The 19165-nt window shown below is 36.4% G+C and overlaps 1 protein-coding gene across 3 annotated transcripts in view; it reads right to left on the reverse strand.

Moving 5' to 3' along the window:
* The window catches only part of LOC150088195 (ankyrin repeat domain-containing protein 17-like), a 1023061-nt gene that overhangs the window by 461470 nt on the left and 542426 nt on the right, over nt 1–19165 (reverse strand). The window lies entirely within an intron of this gene.

The following is a 19165-nucleotide window of genomic DNA, read 5'->3' on the forward strand; positions in this document are numbered from 1 at the left end:
CATTGTATTATTCACCAGCAGCTCTTTGTTGTAAACACCTCAATCTGTCATGTGTCAGCGATTAACTTTATTTGCTCTCGTGGACTTAACCATCATCAGTTTCGTGATTTTTTTTAATGAGATCGAAGCCGGATATCCTGATTTACCTTACCATACATCAATGGAAAAGTTTTATTGAGATTTTTTGAACTTATAGAAGCAATAGAAATTTTTCTAAATGAGAAAAACTGCCCACAATCACTATTATCTAACAATGGGTGGCTATGGAAATTAGCACTTGCTACAGACATCGTGGGGTATCTTAACGAATATAACTTAAAATTACAGGAAGAAACAGTGCTCATATGTGAAACGTATTCTATCGTAAAGTCATATCGTCAAAAATTTGCACTGTTTGAAACACAAATCGCATTAACCAAGTTTGAACATTTTCCATGCTGTAAAAAATTTCAAATATTAGCGAAATCCCCATTCCCAAAAAATTCGCGGTGGATATATTTTCTGAACTTAAACTACAGTTACAACAGCGTTTTTCGGATCTCGATGCAAGTGCAAGAGACATTTCCATATTTCAAAATCCATTTGGCTGTACAATTGAGGCGCTTCCATCAGACCTTCAATTGGAAGTGACTGATCTGCAAAATGATGATATGCTAAAGGTTAGGTTTAAAGAAATGGATCTAACCCAATTCCATAAATATCTTTCGTAAGATAAATACGGTCAATTAAAATCATATGCGAGGGGTTTTATATCTGTATTTGGGAGTACTTACCAATGTGAAAAGACATTTTCGAAAATGAAATATGTAAAATCGCAATACAGATCATTATTACTACGGATGACCATTTGCAAACAACTTTAATGATAGGAAGTACTAACTTAGAACTCCAGTATGATGAAATATTATCTCAGAAAAAAACAACTACATTCATCGCATTAGTACAAAATTTGACCAGTTCTATAATACGTTTATTAATAAATGGAAATATTTTATTCATTTTTTTGTAAGTGTCAGCATGTGAATAAATATTATGTAAAATATTACTTCCTAATAAAAAGATTTTGAACCTGTTTTTTTTGTTGATCAATGAGTAGAATTACCCATGTAAATATCTTCGAGCTTGCTACCTGGCCCGCTGAGCCTAAAAATTTTACGATCTGGACCTTTCCAAAAAAGGTTTACCGACCCCTGGCATAAACCACACTATTCTACTTAACAAACTCAATAACCTTGGCTTGAGAGGGAAAATTAACCTTCTCCTTGAAGACTACCTTACTGATCGACCATTTGTCGTAAGAACAAATCAATCATACTCCGACATCTGTTATTTCTCCAGGGGAGTACCTCAAGGCTCACTTTTTGGACCTATCCTATTTGTTCTTTACATTGATGAATTTCTCTCTCTTCTTCCATCTTCTCACCTAGTAGCGTATGCCGATGATATTTCCATCCTAATCACAGATAAAGACCCTAATGAGCTTCAACTCAAAATCTCTTAAATCATAATTGAGTTGAAGCTCAATTATGCATCACAGAAATGATGATGATCCATAATTGGCTTCAAAAGAATCAGCTTATACTGAATCCAGAAAAATCAAAATATATGGTGTTTAGAATGAAAAACAAACCACTAAATATTGATTTAGACGTAACATACAAAGAAAAACAACTTGAAAGGGTGAATGAAACCAAGTTTCTCGGAATCTGGCTGGATGATAAGCTAAGTTGGGCAAAACAAATGATAACCCTATGAAAGAAAACTTTGTCACTAGCGGGAATACTCACCAGGGCCTCTGCCTGGCTGTCTCCTTCTCTTCTCAGACAAGTATTCCTTTCTTTAATTCAGCTGCACCTCACCTATGGAATCATCTCATGGGGTACCACCAGCCAAGAAAACCTTGCGAGAATCAACTCCATTCTCAATTGATGCGTTCATTCAATTTTGGGCCTTCCCTGGAAAGCATCGGTTAGTTCGAGATACAAGGAAGTGAGACTCCTAGGCATCTACCAGCTATTGCAGAAAGCCGAGGTGATCCTTGTTTACAATGCAATGAAGACAGCAGACTTTCCCTCTCTCTACAGATCCTTTTTCATAACCACAGGCGAAGAAGAAATATCATACAATCTAAGAAATGAAGCCAACATGAAGATTCCGCTTTTCAGAAAAGCCATAGGTTAGAAAAGTATAAAATACAGAGGTGCTAAAACCTGGAACAAACTTTCTGCAAAAATCAAAAATGTCACTTCACTAAATCAATTCAAGAAATTACTAATTGAACACATCACCAGGAATGTCTGATTCAAATTACCTTCCACTCAACTCCTGGATTTTAAAAACACCAACATGGAAATAATGTACAAATTTTAAAGGAAGCAGTTGGCAAATAGTTTGTAAATTACTGTGCATGTATCTCATCATTTTTCTTTTCTCTCCTCATTTAATTGAAAATGTTCACAATCATGTTATAAGTAGTGATGCTTTTTGAAGTCTTCTGTAAAGAAATGTACAAAAAAACTCCAATTTATTTATGTCTTTCCTGTTGAACATTACTTGTACAATTTCAGAACTGTACATTTTTCAATTGCATATTTGTATATTCATAATTTTTTAAGGGAACACCCCCTAAAAAGCCATTGGCTTATGTGTTCTCCCTCCCTTTTTTGCTGTTATCTCCCCAAAAAGTGTAACATAAAATAGGGATAAATAAATTATTATTATTATTTTCACTCATCTCAAATAGGTCTCCAGACTGGAGTATTCGAACCATTTTTGGAGGGCCAGCCACATTTTTAAAACATTTCTGGATTAAAAATGGGGAAAGATTACTCAGTGAGTTGTCTGTCAGGGAGTGCAGAATTATAAATAGAGGAGCAGGATTCTCAGTTCCTTCTTTTTTTTTCTGCCTCTTTGCATTGGATTTGGTAATACCATCCCTGGCCGATGGAGCTAGATCGAGAGAGATCCACAATTGCTTCTTCTTCTGTTGCTATCCATCGTAGCTCCTTTTTTCTCCGGGAGAGTGAGTGTTTCTTCTCCCAGGTTACTGGCCCTGCCACGTGGAGCAGGATCGGTGCCAACACTGACCAAGTGGTTGTAGAAGTTAGTTGTTTGTTAGTAATAAATATATATACTAAATAAAGAAATGTTGTTTTCCTTTCTGTGTTCTTACTTAATACTTTAAGCACAGAACCACTGGAAGTAAATAAAAAAGAAAAATACACTAGAAAACAAAAACTTTTTCTTTGGTAAGAGCACTTTATAAATCACTTAGAAAATCGCTTGTCATTACTGCTTGGCACTCAGGGCCACCTATCGCTGTGAAAAGACATTTTCAAAGATGAAATATGTAAAATCTCATTACAGATCAGCATTCACAGATGAACATTTGCAATCGATTTTGATGATAGAGAACACTAATTTTGAACCCAAATTAAGCAAAATATCCCCCCCCCAAAGGAATTTCATTCTTCTCATTAGTACAGCTGTATTCCAAAAAAAATTGTTCTCAATAATTATAATTATATTTTGAATTTTGTCAATAAAAAACGTGTGAAAATTTGTTTTCTCTCTTATTATATAAGTACCTATATGATATCCTCAATTTTGCCTCTAGGCCCACAAAGCCTAATATATTTACTATCTGGCCCTGCTACATATCTGTTAACTGGCCATGGATCATTAAAATGAAGACTGACAGCACTGGGAATCACTGGTGATCACACTTGCACATGTAGTACAACTGACAGCTAGTGCCACCTCATGTATGGCTGCTCCTTCTACGAGGATCTCTACTGTGGCTTCATTTGCCTCATTGACCTACGTAGCCAAAGATCAAGAAGCACATCTACCTCATAGTAGGGAGGAATATACAGATTTTGCGAGTTTCATGCAAGGGCTCTTCAGCCGCAATTGCTGTACTGGCACCACAATGGTCCCAAGGAAGACAGCAGGTGGTTTAAGACCATGTTGATCTATCATCCAGACTAAACAGTCGTGAATTTGACCATCACACCACTTGGACAATTACACAATTGACCATCACACCATTGGGCAATTACCTGACCAATGGAGTTCAATAGCTACCATTGGATTGACTTAAACCCCCTGGATTAGACACTTGCCTGACTTGATAGAGGTGCCAAATGGTGTTCCTACTTGTGCACCCCTGCACAGTTACTTTAGGCCCCATCCCTTCCCCCTTCTTTGCCTGACGGAACTTAGCATCTATTCATTGACTGCTTGGGGATGCTTCCCCTATATCCCCAATACTTCTGCCTGTTCCCTCTCTACCAATATTTTTTTTTATGGATCCTGTCAGAAAGCTTAGGCAACCCTGGCAGAGACCAGCCAGAGAATATGGGACTGCCTGGCTTAATTCCCAGAGGAAGTTGCGAGCAATGTGGGTTCCCACTAGGGGGCCTGCGGTAGAAAGCCAAATGAACAGCACGATGCAATGCTACACTCACAGAAAACAACACATACACTTTTTGCTTTTACAGAGCTCTGTATTACTGCACAAGAGAAACAATCGCATAGTTGTGGGAACCACTGTTGACATCCCCAACCCAAACACTATGCCAGTATTTCTTACGAAAAATTGGTGTGCAACGTGTCATCAAGGATGCATCTCTTGCACTCATACCTGGACTTCTTCCTCACAAAACTGTGGTGCAGTCAGCAATAAACATGGTGAGTGCGTTCACATGACATCACAGCGATGAAACAGATACAAAAGCAAATGGATTGCTGCCATGTTAGCTGATTATTGTTGGATGGTGAAAAGGAATACTCCCAAAACTAAATACAAGCAAAAGGCAAAAATGTCCTGTATTTTAATAAAAAATACCTTTTTAGATAAACTCAGATTTGTTAGGCACATTTATGAGAGCTTGAAGAACAGGGTTGATGACCTCTAAGGATTCAGGTCATCAACCCTGGAATTGGAGGAAAATCAAGCTCTCAGCTACCCACATCAAAGCCACAGCATGCACTGAAACTTGTGGATTGGTCACTCCCACAATAACAAGACTTTTGTGGACTTACTGGATGAACATTTTCTACAACAGCATGTTTGAGAGGCAACCAGAGAGAATAATACTTTTGATCTGATTATCAGCAGTGATTATTCATGCATTAAGATTCTAGAGAAAAAGGAACCACCAGGGAGAAGTGATAACAATTTACTGATGTGGGATTTACTTAAAGATTTAACTACCATTAAGGATAAAGGGAAGGATTTTTGCTTTTGTAAGGGTGACTATGACAGTCTGAGACAGTTTTTAAATTCTATATGGTGGGTCTAACTAATGATATTACCAACAACAAATTCTAAATGGGAAGAATTCAAAGAATTAATCTTGGAAGCTACTAGGCTTTTCATACCAACTAAGAAATATTGCTTAAGGGCTAGAACTAAACGGATGTCAGATAAACTAATGAGTCTTGTGGCAGAAAAGAAATATGAATAGGATAAATATAATTTATCAGGCGACGCAGAAGCCTACAATAGATATAAGCTACTTTTGTAATCAAGTCACAAAGGAGGTTAGGCAACTGAAGGCAGACTATGAGAAATCTTTAGCAAAGGATGCAAAAAAAAAAAAAAAAAAAAAACCAATATAAAAACTGACACTTATGTAAACTGTAAAAGGAAGGAGATTAATCAGATTGGTCCACTTGATATCAATGGTTTGATTGTTGATGAATCTGCTCAGATAGTTGACAAATGAATGAGTATTTTGCATCTACATTCACACATGGGGAATTCTGTAGGGAAGTGGAGGACAGAAGCTTATTAAACTCTAACACAGAGCTAAATGATTTTCTAATAACTGAGAGCAAGTGGAGGAGAAATTGTTGAATTCAATCTATTCAGTTATATTAAAGGAGGCAGAAAGCAAACCCTTAGCCATAATTATGAGAGAATCTGAACTCAGGGGAGGTCCCCATGGACTGGAGATGTGCAAATATATCCCAAATTAACAAAGTAAAATCAAAGGGTGATACGAGTAATTATAGTTTCACTTCTGTTGCAGAGACAATAATGAAATCGCTGATTAAAGAAGCATTTCAGGATAAATATACACAAGACTGGAGTAATAATTCAGACACAGCATGGGTTTGTTAAGGGGAAGTCTTATCTGATCAATCTGAATCAATACTATGACTGTGGTTACAGAGGAACTGGAAGCTAAAAATAAATTTGATATCATACACTTGGATTTCAGGAAAATGTTTGATACCGTTGCACATGGAAGACTACTGCACAAATTGGAGCAGTATGGCATTAAAGGCAAGTCGCTACAATGGATAAAAGGATGGTTGGGTAGGAGAAGGCAGAGAGTGGTAACCAATGGAAACTACTCTTCGTGGACCAATGTTTTTAGTGGATCCCCCAGGGTTCGGTGTTGGGCTCGTTTTCTATATTTATCAGTGATATTGATGAAGGTATATCAGGCTTAATGTCGAAGTTTTCAGAGGACACAAAAGTTGGCAGGGTTGTTCATGTCAGTATACTACTGCAACTAGATCTAGAAAAGTTGCACATATTGTCTGAGAAGTAGCAACTGAAGACATCGACAAATGCAAAGTACAGTAGCCCCAGAGTAAACTACCAAATGTGCCATATTGGATGGTGAAGAATGAAAAGAACCTGGGGTTATTGTGCAGTCAGATAAGAAGCTTTCGGAGCAGTACAGACAGGTTGCCAGGGCAGGTCATGGGGTCTTGTGAATGATATATAGAAATTTTGCTGGCAGGGATAAGGAGGTGATTATCCATTTGTATAAGGCAAAGGTCAGGCCACGCCTTGAGTAGTGCATACAGGTCTGGAGTTCTCATTTTAAGAAGGGTGTAGAGTTGCTAGAGTGAGTACAAAGAAGGGCAACGAGATTGGTGTGGGGAAGAAAAGAGCACACTCGCCAAGAAAGGCTTCTTAAGGTCTGTAAATTGCAGCATCTGGAGATTGGGCACCTGCATCATCTGCGAGGTGATCTGATTGATGTTTATAAGGAAATGAATGGTTTTAGCAGGCTCAATGCTGATGGGATTCTTCTTCTTCCTGAACTTGAGGGGGCAAAAACTCAAATTGAGAAAAGACAATTGTAGAATAGATGTGCAGAAAGTTACCTTTAGGCCAGCGGGTAGTTGATTGCTGGAACAAACTTCCATCTGTTGCTGTGGAACTTGATAGATAAAATAATTTGAAAGAAGACCAGGACAAAGTTTTGGAGTGAATCGATGGGAAGGGGGGGGGGGGCGTTTGGCTGATGCTTTATAAGCTTGCTTTCTTGCATCATTTGCCTCTACTAATGCTAGATTGGGGGAGATACAAGGACTAATAGATTAACAGTAGCCACTGGCAGAGGTGAAAGTGATTCTTGCACTGCTTCTAATGGAATGAGCAGCAGCTTGGAAAATAAGATGCAGGATATTTCAGAGACTGCTGAGAATCATTGGGGTACAAGTAAACACATGGGTTGTGTTAGGGTAGCTAAGAAAAAGAACAGGTGCATGTATACTTGCGTGTACACCAATGCTAGGAGTTTGGTAAATAAATTTGATGAATTTGAGGAAGTAAGCAATCCATTAGCCATAATTATAAGAGCTTCCTTGGACTCAGCGGAGGTACCCCACAGACTGGAGATGTGCAAATGTAACCCCAATTCACAAAGGAGGATCAAAGGCTGACACAAGTAATTATAGACCTGTGAGTTTAACTTCTGTTCCAGGAAAATTAATGGAAGAATTAAAGAAGCACTGCAGGATCATCTTGACAAGAATTCAGTTATAGCTCAGACACAGCATGGTTTTGTTAAGGGGAAGTCTTGCCTGACCAATTTGATTGGATACTATGATGCAGTCACACTGCATCATAGTATGGTGCAGTGGAATAACTGGATGCAGGGAATAACTTGGATATTATATACTTGGATCTTAGAAAGGCTTTTGATATTGTTGCACATGGAAGACTGCTGCACAAATTGGAGCAGTGTGACATTGGAGGCAAATTGTTGCTGTGGATAAAGGGGTGGCTGAGGGGGAGAAGACAGAGAGTGGTAATCAATGGACACTGCTCGTCGTGGACTAATGTTATTAGTGGAGTCCCTCAGAGCTCAGTGTTGGGTCCATTATCGTTTTCTGTATTCATAAATGATATTGATGATGGTATATCAAGCTTAATGTCGAAGTTTGCAGACGATACAAAGGTAGGCATTGTTGTCAAGGACACTACTGACACTATGCTGCTGCAACAGGATCTGGACAGGTTGAGCATATGGGCTGAGAGGTGGCAAATGAAGTTTAACATTGACAAATGTAAAGTACTACACATGGGGAAACAGCAACCCCAGAGCAACGTATCAACTCTGTGGTACTACACTGACAGTGGTAGAGAATGAAAGGAACCTGGGGGTGGTTGTGCAGGCAGATATGAAGTTCTCTGAGCAGTGCAGACGGGCTGCAAGAGTAGCTCATGGTGTATTGTCAATAATATATAGGATTTTTTCTAGCAGGGATAAGGAGGTGATTATTCCCTTGTATAAGGCAATGGTCAGGCCACACCTAGAGTACTGTATACAGGTCTGGAGGCCTCATTTCAAGAAGGATGTAGAGCTGCTGGAACGAGTACAGAGAAGGGCAACAAGATTAGTGAACGGAACAAAGGGGTGCTCTTACGAAGAAAGGCTTAAGTTTTGCAAATTAGTGTCTGGAGACTAGGCACCAGCGAGGTGATCTGATAGAGGTGTATAAAGGCTTGAATGGTTTGAGCATGCTCAATGCTGATGGGATTCTTCCTCTCGCTCAGAATAATCACCTGAGAGAGCATAAATTCAAATTGAGGAAAGACAGATGTAGGATAGATGTGCGGAAATTTGCCTTTAGCCAGCGGGTAGTTGGTTGGTGGAACAGACTTCCATCCCTTGTTGTGGAAGTTGATAGCCTAAATAAATTTAAGGCTCAGCTGGACAGGTATTTCGAACAAACTGAGGGGTGAAGTAAAAGGTTTTTTTTTTTTTTTTTTTTTTTGGCTGATGCTGCATAAGCTTGCTTTCTTGCATCATATGCCTCTACTAATACTAACAGCAAAATTAAATAAGTGTGAAAATTAGAAGAAGTCTTTCTGTAATCAACTGCTTTAGAGGAAAAGGTATGTTTGAAAATCATGATATTCATTTAATTGGCACTTGGGGCCTGAACCATAAAGGGAGTATTTTTACAAGTTGTCATCTGCATAAAAAAAAATCACAGGGCAGTTCAAGAGACCAGAAGAACAGCATCAGTATTTCAGATGTCATCTGTAGGAAACAGCATAATCTTGGGTTCAGTGGTACAAGCCAGCAGCTGCACATAATTTCACAGTCACCAGTACAAATAACATTTGGACCGGCTTTGTTTCTGATGTTCATAGACTCTAAAATCAGATACTATGGAGTGTTCTCATTGCCCAACAGTTATGTTTGGGTGTAGAAACTGCTTGGGGGGGTGGGGGAAGAGAGAGAGAGAGAGAGAGAGAGAGAGAGAGAGAGAGAGAGAGAGAGAGAGCGCTTCCTGTTAGAGTATGCAGAGTGGTGAAATGGGAGCAGTTTTTTTTTTTTTTTTTGTCCGATGCTGCATAAGCTTGCATTCTTGCATCATATGCCTCTATAATGCTATATAATCTTGAAACAAAGGTTTGGTGGAAATGGTCAGATTGGACCAATTCAGCTTGGTCCATTTATTAGTGTTCAAAACCGCAAATCCCATAAGTATTTTCAAAGCGTACTTTGACATTTTACACTAAGTAGGCTACAGAAATTACAGAAACAGGTTCTGTCAGTATTGACAATGTTCCTTTATCAGACAGCAAGAGTCAATTGGTTTGTGGACAATCATGTCAAAAAGTGGACTGGTCAGCTCAAACCTGAATCTTAACCTCAAGAAACACCTGTTGAATGAACTTGACTGCCAGAATAAATTGTTGCCAAAACATCTTTCCAAAGCAGCTCTGGCAGCTGCTTTGAATGAAAACAGGAAAATTCCAGTTTAGATCTACAAGAAGTTGGTAACAAGTAAAGTATGCTCAGGAGGAGGGGGTGAGGCTATCATAAAGGACAAAGGTGGCTTTACCACGCATTACATTTTTAAAATAAAAGGCCATTTTGAAAATACTTATATGCATCAAATAATATTGGCTTTCTTATGTAGCTCCTAAGTACTCAAGCAGGATAGCTATCAAATGCCAAGTACAGTACCAAATATCAATCACCTCACTCAACGCTTGCTTGTGTACTGGAGCAAGGCCTTAACAGCACCATGTGAGTTTTGACCTTTTGATTATTAACTTTTTCAATTCAGAATTCTCACGATTGAATTCTGGTATAGACAGATAGTGGCAGTTTTACAGAACCCAATCTAGATGTGAAAAACACCTGTGCTCCCAGTACCCATAATGACAATTTTTCCTACCAAAAAATAAAAAAAGTACACAAGCCAAAAAGTCAGTAATGGATATGGTCATATGGCTGTTGGGATATGCAAAAAATTGTCTTTGTGCCAGAGAACTAATTGGCATTATCAAGAATAAATTGGTGCATCCAAAAACACATATACACACGTGGGTGCGCACACTTTTTTTTTTTTTTATCAGACTCTTCTCACATTCTGCGCAAGAGATTATCAGGGCTGTCCAAGACATTATGATTAATGTGGAGGCATGCTAAATTACAATCAGATGGCTCTCACATATCACACTGCATAAACTATATCCAAACTGATCTACTAAACAGTTTGGCACCCAGTAATCAGGGCTATGGTCAACCAAAACATTTTTTATAGTTCCAACTCTTCCCATGATTGAACAAGATTCAATCAGCATCTTACCAGCAAATCCCAATCAGAATCTTAAAGAAACTTGGACACTTCCCTTAACCTTACTCTTTTAAGGTTAGGTTAGGAGTCCAATTAGAATGTATATGCTATCTAACTTCCAGCTAAAAATTTTCTACCAGAATTCAAGAAGAATTAGAAAAGAGTAACTTGTCTGAAATGATCCTGTTATTTCATAAATACGATACACTTTGCTTAACAGTAACATGGAGGGAGAACTTAAGTGAGTCTCTAAGAACTGCAAATGTAGAATGCAATCAATTGATTTTCACATTAAGGAACAATCACAGAGGTGATGATCATTGGCATCATCTACGCACAAGATCTGCTTCTCTTTTTAATCCTTTTGTAAATATGAACATAATTTTTTTTTATGTATATGTTTTATATATCGAGCATAATTTAAGGTAGCTATTGGGCAGCAATTCACTTTTACCACCATTTTTACTGTTGTGGCTAGATAGCATCCTGGATAACATCGATAACCTCTTGTTAGCTGCATAAATTAACTCTAAATTAATTTTATGCCATCTTCATGAGCATGAAATCAACTGTTGTGGCTAGATAGCATCTTGGGTTACATTAATAACCTATTGTCAGCTGCAGAAATTAACTCTAAGTTAATTTCATGCCATCTTTATCAATGTTTATATTGCCACATTTATTTATCAATATCGTATTGACAAATGATATTGTCATATTGAAATGAATTGCTCAAACTGTTTGTGGTATTTATTATTTTTTGGGTTTATTCTTTGTTTACTTTTTAAAACCCTTGTTTAGTGTCTAGATGATCCTGCAGTTCTTTTTTAACCAGTGCCTCAGTTAATTTTCCTGGAACAGAAGTTAAACTCTCGGGTCTATAATTACTTGTGTCAGCCTTTGACCCTCCTTTGTGAATTGGGGTCACGTTTGCACATCTCCAGTCTATGGGTACCTCCCCTGAGTCCAAGAAAGCTCTCATAATTATGGCTAAGGGTTTGCTTACTTCCTTTGCTGCCTCCTTTATATTATAACTGGATAGATCCCATCCACCTCAGATGCCTTTCTTGTGTTTATCTTCAACAATTTCTCCTCCACTTTACTCTCAGTTATTACAAGATTATCTAGCTTACTGCCAGAGTTGAATACACCTCTGGCATTCCCCTCGAATAAATCCTCATGTGTAAATGTCATTGCAAAATATTCATTTAGTTTGTTAGCTACCTGAGCAGGATCATCAACAGTTCAACCATCGATATCAAGTGGACCAATCTGATTTATCCCCTTCCTTCTAGAGTTTACATAAGTAAAGAACTCTTTGCTGTTTTTCTTTGCATCCCTTGCCAAAGATTTCTCGTAATCTGCCTTCGCCTGCCTAACCTCCTTTGTAACTTGGTTACAGATCAATTTATATCTATCATAGGATTCTGTGTCACGTGTTAATTTATATGTAACATTTTAATCAAACTCATATAACTTGGGAGCATTTTTTTATTATTTTATTATTATTATTAGTCATATGGTGCAAGGAAGCCTGAGGCTTACGCTGCACCAGCGAAAGAAAAAAAATTCTGAGTTACCCTGAGAGAGAGAGAGAGAGAGACAGAAGGAAATCACCAAGACAGAGAAGAATGATGATATCCAGCTGGGTGTGCCAAGCCCATACTCACCAGATGTGAGCCCCCAGTGTTGTTTTTCATTAAAAAAAATTGCAATCATGTAATACTTTCTGTGCCGACCGGGCTAGCCAGGTAGGTAAAGTGCATGCCTGGCAACCCAAAGGTCGCAGGTTCGATTTCCGCCTTGGGCTTGGATCACAGTAAAAAGAATTTGGGAGGTGCAATATGGCCATAGAAGCTGATGCGCCAACAACTAAAAAAAAAAAAAAAAAAAAAAAATACCTTCTGTAAAATGTACACAGCATCAGTCATTCAATGTTACAAAATAGTGCAGTGTTTCTCAACTTTTTCATTGTTACAGCACACTTTAACACGCTAAAATTTTTCAGCACACAACAATCACTATTATACTCATATATACTAGGGGACTTTGCCGCCTGCTCACTGCGCTCACTACTTTTGATAAAATAAAATAAAATACTTATAGAAGCTTTTGACTATGTGTGTGTGTGTGTGTGTGTGTGTGTCCATTACTTCCTCAGCTATGAATACAAATATGTTATTATATCTATATAATATCAGAGTAGATACATCATAGACAACTCTTAAAGAAAAACTACAATCATAGTGTGAAAGGCATCATTTCATCAGTATCTCATATTGTGCTCATTCTTCACAATGAGTTACCATGTATTGCAATACCTCAAATAAGTAACGCTTCACTAATAGAAAAGACTATTGTCACTTATTCTGGGTGGGCACCGCCACCCTGACTGAACTATCTCAAAGTTAGTTTGCTTTTCATCAGTGGGTGCCTTTCACACTATGATCATAGTTTTTCTTTAAGAGTTGTCTATGGTTTATCTACACTGATATTATATAGATATAGAATCTTAAAATAATATGCCTTGTTGCACTTCGTTTATTTAAATAAATACGTTACATATGGAAATCTAGGTACCGTGTGGTCACGCTAGATAAACATAGCCCATGATCACACTAAAACAGAAATTTGTTTTGCCACAATAACACAATCTTCTGTAATGTATTTTAGTATTTGTCATGTATTATCACGTAACCTGCATCTCTCTTCTCCCATTGGTTGAATAAATATCACTAGCAGGAAAATTATTTTTATATATAGAAAGATATATATTATAAATATATATAAACATTATAAATATAATAAATAAAGATAAATAAATTATAATATTTAAATAATACACATCTATATATATACAGGCACTCCCCAGCTTATGAAATACTCGACTTACGAAAATTCGACTTTAGGTAAGTTTTTGCCGGCTGTTTGAAACTTAAAAAAAAAAATATATATATATATGCAAACGTATTTTGTATCCTGTAGGAATAAATGGAGGTATTGCGAAAATATTATAATGTGAAAGCCTTGAATGGTACCTTCTTTATACATACAGTATATATAAGGTACCATTCAAGGCTTTCACATTATAATATTTTGAATTTTGAGCATGCTCAAACCTTGAATGGTTTTAGCATGCTCAATGCTGATGGGATTCTTCCTCTTGCTCAGAATAATCACCTGAGAGGGCATAAATTCAAATTGAGGAAAGATGGTTGTAGGATAGATGTGTGGAAGTTTGCCTTTAGCCAGCGGGTGGTTGATTGCTGGAACAAACTTGCATCTGTCGTAGAAGTTGATTGCTTAAATAGATTCAAGGCAGAACTAGACAAACATTTGGAGCAAGTGGATGGGTGAAATAAGGGTTTTTTTTTTTTTTTTTTTTTTTTTGGCTGATGCTATATGAGCTTGCTTTCTTGCATCATATGCCCTTGCTAATAACACATTGTGGTTTTTTTTTTTTTTTTTTTTGGTAATTTGTTCCAAGACCTTGGAAGTTGAAATTTTTGCTATATAACAAGCTACTTATCTCTCTAAAACAGCGATTGGCAACCTTTTTTGAGTGAAGAGCCATTTTTGATGTAATTAAAAAAAAAAAAAAAAAAAAAGGACTCTGAAGAGCCACACCTCAGCTCAAGCTGGAAGGGAGTTTTTTAAGAAATGGAATAGAGTGGGAAGGTGTTTTATTAAAAATATATATTTTTTGAAATATATTTTATTAATGATTATTTATTAATCCTCGCGATGCACAGGCAACTAAATTGAGAAGTGTCTGTGGCATGCGCTGAAACTAATGCTATATTTACATCGCCACCAGCTCTTTCTGTCCACGGCGCTTGTCGTATATATGGGCTAAAGGTTAAAGAGGCGCAGTTACATGTTCAAAGAGCTGCATGCGGCTCGCAAGCCACAAGTTGCTGATCGCTGCTCTAAAAGGTCATTTTTATAATGGAAATGCAGTTCACTCTTGTCATTACATATGTTCCATTAAAGAAACAATTTTGAATGCCTTTGTGATATTTTTCTAAAACACATTTCTGGTGATCACTACCATAAAACAAAAAACAATTTGCACTTTCCGGTTTATTGGGCTTTTTCTGTTAGCACAATCTATTATAAATGGGTAGTAAACTCAATCTTATTGAATTTGTGATAATACCAATGACTGGAATTCTGTGGGTTTTTATGTTACAGTGTTATGGTGAAATGAGTTCTCCTTCACTGAAATCTTCAATCATATAAAAATAAAATAAAATTTCAGAATCTTCTCTTCATTCCTGTTTACTTATTACAATGGTGAAGGGAAAGGGACCAACAGAAAGTGCAAGTGATGGCAGTGCTAGGAAATGACACAAAATTGATTTAGAAATGAAGATGATTAATTAAGAATTATGAAGCAGGATAATGTTTGTCATCTATTGCAAGAAATTAGGTCTTACTGCTTCAACAGTGAATACTATTTTAAGGGACAGTGCACATATAAAAGAACATGTTAAAGGATCAATGCATTTAAGATCAACAGTGGTCACAAAACAGCGTTCAGGTGCTATATCGAAGGGAGAAAAGCTATTAATAATATGGATGGAAAATCAGATTCAGAAGCAAGTGCCCCTGAGATACTTCTTGCCAAAAGCAAGAAGTATTTATGAGGATATTAAGGATAAGTACAGCAAACCCTAAGCCACGTTTGTGGCATGCAATGGATGGTTTAATAGGTTCAAGCATTGCGCTGGTTTCCAAAACTTTAAAGTATGCGAAGTCGCCAGTACCGATTCTGCAGCTGCAGAGAAATTTTGTGATGTGTTGGATAAAAAACTCCTAAATCTCCACAGCCCTCAATTTCCACAGCGGCATGCTTATCAGGTGGAGAGTTAATTCTGGCAACATTGCTCAAAAGGTAAAACTTGCTGACGTTATGCCTGTCTCCTCTCTCTTTTTGTAATTTTATAATTTTGAAATTTCGTACACTTTTGTAATTCTTCTGCACATGAGATAAAAAAAAACTTAATAAATCGTTCTATTTACATGTTCGTCGTTTCTTTTTTGCTTCAATCAAATTCAGCATGCATAGTAGCGAGTGCTGGCATAAGCATTTAGGGAAATTCTGACTTATGTAAAATTCTACTTATGTAGAGTTTCATTGAACACGACCCTTATGTAAGTCAGGGAATGGCTGTATATACATATATTCACAAATTGGAAGTCATTTCTGTTGGGTATATTTAATAATTCACTTATTTGTTTTAAATGCTTTTAATGTCTCTCTTTTGAATATACATGGTTGCATGAAATTTAAAAGAAATATATAAAATATTAACATAATTATATAAAAACAAAAAAATTATACAATTATAACATTTTAATCGGTGAGACGGTTGGGTTTGATGGGAGGCACAGTTTTTTAATATGAGGATTTATTGTGGATAGGCTTACTTTAAGCTCCTCTTCTACCGACTTTAGTCTCTCTCTCTCTCTCTCTCTCTCTCTTTTTTTTTTTTTGGTTTAATCTCGTTTAAAGTGGAAAACCCTATTTCACAAGTAGGAAGTGGAAAACGGCAATAAAATTCTAATTGCCTTTTCTGAAATTCATGGAAATTCATTTTGAATTTTTATCAAAAATTTGCTAATATCAGTGTTATTAAAGTGAATTTCCAGCAACTAGTCACTACAAATCTCAGCCAATTCTTCTTCTTCTTTCTCCTCTGGCAAATTAAGTTCTAACGTCGGAAGGTTCCTTGTTGCAAATGGGTCACAAATACCCACAAATATTTCTGGTATCAAGAGATGGGAAGTAAGGCTCAATTTTGTCTTTAACAACTCTAATTACATTAATTTTTTTTTATTAATTATAGCTTAATTATAGCTTATTACATTAATTATTTTAGTATAATTTGTTTTATCAGTCAAGGGAAATATTTCTATATGTTTTTCATTTACATATTATTCCATATACTCAACTTTTCTTTAAAGGCGAACAACTTGTCAGTAGAAGTGAGTAAATTTTCCTCTGAGCCTTGCATACTGATATTTAATTTATTTAGCTATGTGAATAAATCTGCTAGAAAAGCTAATTTACAGCACCAAATTTCATCACTTAAATAATCACAAAATTCTGATTGCTCCAGTGATAAAAATTAGCATTTCCTCATGCAACTCATACATACACATAAGTACATTTCCTTTCAATAGCCACCGAACCTCAGTATGCATTATTAAAGAAAAATAATCAGACTGCAGTTCCTCGTAAAATTTTCCAAATATACATATATTTTTTTTGTGGTCTAGTTTTGATATAATTGACTATTTTAACTGCTCGATCAAGTACAAGTTTCAAATCAGGTGCGACTGCCTTCCCTACTGGAACTTCTCTGTGTGTAAAACAGTGTTGTAATAATATTTGAATTGTGTCGTTTTAATAAAAGTTTACAAATCATTTTAGTGCTACTGTTATTTGTGCCGACGTAAGCACCGTCGGCACAAATGCCAACACACGACTTGCACAATATACCACACTTTTGTAAATAATTATTCATTACTTTGAGAATATCTTGGCCAGTTCTTCTTTTAGTGAGTTCTCTGAAAAAAAAAAATAAATAAATAAAATAATTATTTCGGTTTTGATAAACCTGGCAAATGCTATTATTCGGGCTTTCCCACTAACATCTGCAGAATTAACTATTTTCAGTACAAACAGTCGCCCAAAATTATTAATATGATGAGCAACTTATTCTTCAATATCGTCGGACATTTCTTTTATAAGCCTGCTAATTGTGCTGTTCGAAAGTGGTACAGTCATTATTATTATTATTTTTTTTTTTTCAGCTTTGTCTTCCTTTTCACGTTTCCCAGACATGCCGGTAAAATCAGACTTTCTGCAATCAGGAGGGTTTTTTTTTTTTTTTTTTGCCAACAGTTCAGCTACTAAATAGATGGCTTTATGTGTGGTATCAGATATTTTAACCATATTATAAAATTCTGTACCTTGTTTTATAGTAGAGACCTGCAGTCTTTTAAAATACTCCATAGTTCTGGACAATAAATTCTTGTGTTTCGTAGAAAAATGGTGCTGCAATTTACTCTGCACCATTGATTCATTCGACAATTTTAAATCACATACCACACAAAGGTTCAGGACAATCTTGGGTACCAGTAGAAGAAAATTCCATCACCAAATAATCATTATCATATTTACAACAACGTGTTTTCTTCTTTTTTTGATGTTGATGGTTGCTCATTTTTGTCATTTTCTCCAAGCTCAAGTTACTTCTTGTGATTTTATTTGACTAAATGTTTATCCAATGCTAATAATTTCTAAAATAAAAAAATAACAATTACTTCTAGAAACTAATACAGTTAATTTAAAATACCTATTCTATACGATTTAACTGAATATGATGTTTTAGAGGTAAAAATACAAAAAAGTACTTTTAAAACACAGAGGAAATTTCTTACTATGCTGTTTACATAGTTGCCCTTAATTCGTAGTCCTATCTTTTACGCACATATATAGAACTGCAAAATGCACTGCTGGGTGTCTGGAAGAGACTCTCAAGTGATAACAATGGCCGAATAAAGGTGAACAATTCTAGTACTAGGAATCAAAAGGTGAATAAAGGTGAGATCTAGTACTAGAAATTAAGTGTGACGTCACATTGACCGCCCGAAGAACTCAGGTCGGCGCAGCGTAAATAAACAATTGTTTTATTTGAATTAATTTTTTTATTATAAAACTTGGATTTATTATTTTTTATTTTATTTGCATTTTCTGTGGCACATTTGAAATATACTCAAGGTACACCAATGTGCCATGGTACACAGGTTGAGGAACACTGAAATAGTGTATTTCAATTTAGATGGCACTGGGTAGTGCATAGAGCTAATGTTATGATTAAATGGACTTCATAAGAAAAAGTGGGTGCCACTTTTTCTTTAGAATGGCTTGCTATGGCCATCGATATGCTGCAGATATTTATAAAGACTGAATCAGATGATAAAGCATAAAGAAATCACAAGCCATGTTATAAAAAAATAAAGTCACCTGGTGACAGAATTGTGTGGCACGCCGTTTGGGAAACATCAGGATAACAGTAAAAGAACTCGCGACATAATATAATGCAATGGTCCCAGTCCATTTCATAGTAGCACAATGGGTGAAAACCTCCACTAAATGGCATAATAACAGACAACCAAAATTATACTCTTCCTTGACCCAACATCACAATAAAGCAGGATGCGTGCCCAGATCAATGGGATCAGGTAATTGCTAATAGGTAAAATGCCTGCTGGTCTGATGGATCACGACTTTTAGAATTAT

The sequence above is a fragment of the Mastigoproctus giganteus genome, chromosome 3 (genome assembly GCF_048544385.1).
Source record: "Mastigoproctus giganteus isolate SK-2022 chromosome 3, ASM4854438v1, whole genome shotgun sequence".
NCBI classification, from domain to species: Eukaryota; Metazoa; Arthropoda; class Arachnida; order Uropygi; family Thelyphonidae; genus Mastigoproctus; species Mastigoproctus giganteus.